The sequence below is a fragment of the Cyprinodon variegatus genome, unplaced genomic scaffold, assembly GCF_000732505.1.
Source record: "Cyprinodon variegatus isolate N-32 unplaced genomic scaffold, C_variegatus-1.0 Scaffold505, whole genome shotgun sequence".
Lineage (NCBI taxonomy): Eukaryota > Metazoa > Chordata > Actinopteri > Cyprinodontiformes > Cyprinodontidae > Cyprinodon > Cyprinodon variegatus.
Genome location: NW_015150958.1, coordinates 191037 through 192332, shown reverse-complemented (window position 1 = coordinate 192332; position 1296 = coordinate 191037).

The following is a 1296-nucleotide window of genomic DNA, read 5'->3' as shown; positions in this document are numbered from 1 at the left end:
AGATAGATAGATAGATAGATAGATAGATAGATAGATAGATAGATAGATAGATAGATAGATAGATAGATAGATAGATAGATAGAGCAGATTGCTTTAATGTCAGTTACTCCCTAAGGGTTGGGCCTCTTTTCTTTGCTCTTATCAGTCAATTTACTTAGACCGCTCCAGAGTCACCATAATGACACAGTTCTTGCCCTTCTTCCTGAGAGCTGTCTGTCAACTGCATATCTTACAAACATCTAGTGGAAAAACCGTTTCAAGACCTGCTACAATAACTCACAAAGACATAGGCTTACATATATTCTTCATTACGGGCCTCTTTTCAGAGGAGAAATGGTAAAACCAGATGGATGAGATGTATTTATAGCTATAAAGTGGAGCTGTTGATAAGGCAATGAAATCACAGCCAAGAATATTTAATTATCTATTATAAAGATTCAGATGAAGAGCTTCGAGAGCCACAGAGGAAGTAGATGAAGAAGGAACAGAGATTGTGTGAGCAGGGTTGAAGCATGCATTCTGGGCTTAGCAGCGAAGTTGACGATGCACTAGGAGAACAGCTGCGCTGCGGGGCTTTCAGGCTCCATCACTACTGCTCTCCTTCAACCAGCTCCTCACACACACATATCTACACACACACGTATACATATGCACAACACTCTCATATACATGCAGAAGCACTGATTAGGCTCAGTACACACAAAAGCTCTGCAGTGTAAACCAGGTTTCACATGCACATTCAGGCATGGGGATCAGATCAAGGCAAACGTGATCATACCTACATCTGTTTTTTTTGGAGTTTCAAAGATTTTTGCCTCAGAATAGAAGCATTTCAGTTTGGGTCCGACTCTCTCAAGCAATGCAAAGATCTTGAGCCATGGTTACATCTAATTTAGTATACAATATTGTAATGCTTTTCTCTCCAGTGTTCAAAAATTGCGCACTTAATCACAGCAATTGAACGCTCAGTACATAAGAGGAGTATGAGAATGCTTTGGAACAACCGATAGCATAGAGGCTTATACCGAACTGGGGAGAAAACTGGCTGTACAGTGGTTTAGTTGTAGCACTACAATTGATGCGGTCGGGGAGTGTTGGCCTAGTGGTTAGAGCAGTGCATTGGTGCTCTAAGAAGGTTGCAAGTACCCGGTTTGATCCCCACAACCTGCCCTCTGGGTTCCTGAGCAAGACCCATAACCCCACACTGCTCCCTGGGTGCTGCACACTGGCGGTCAACTGTTCCTCAAAAGGGATGTGTTAAATGTAGAGAGTGAATTCTGTACTTGACAATATAAT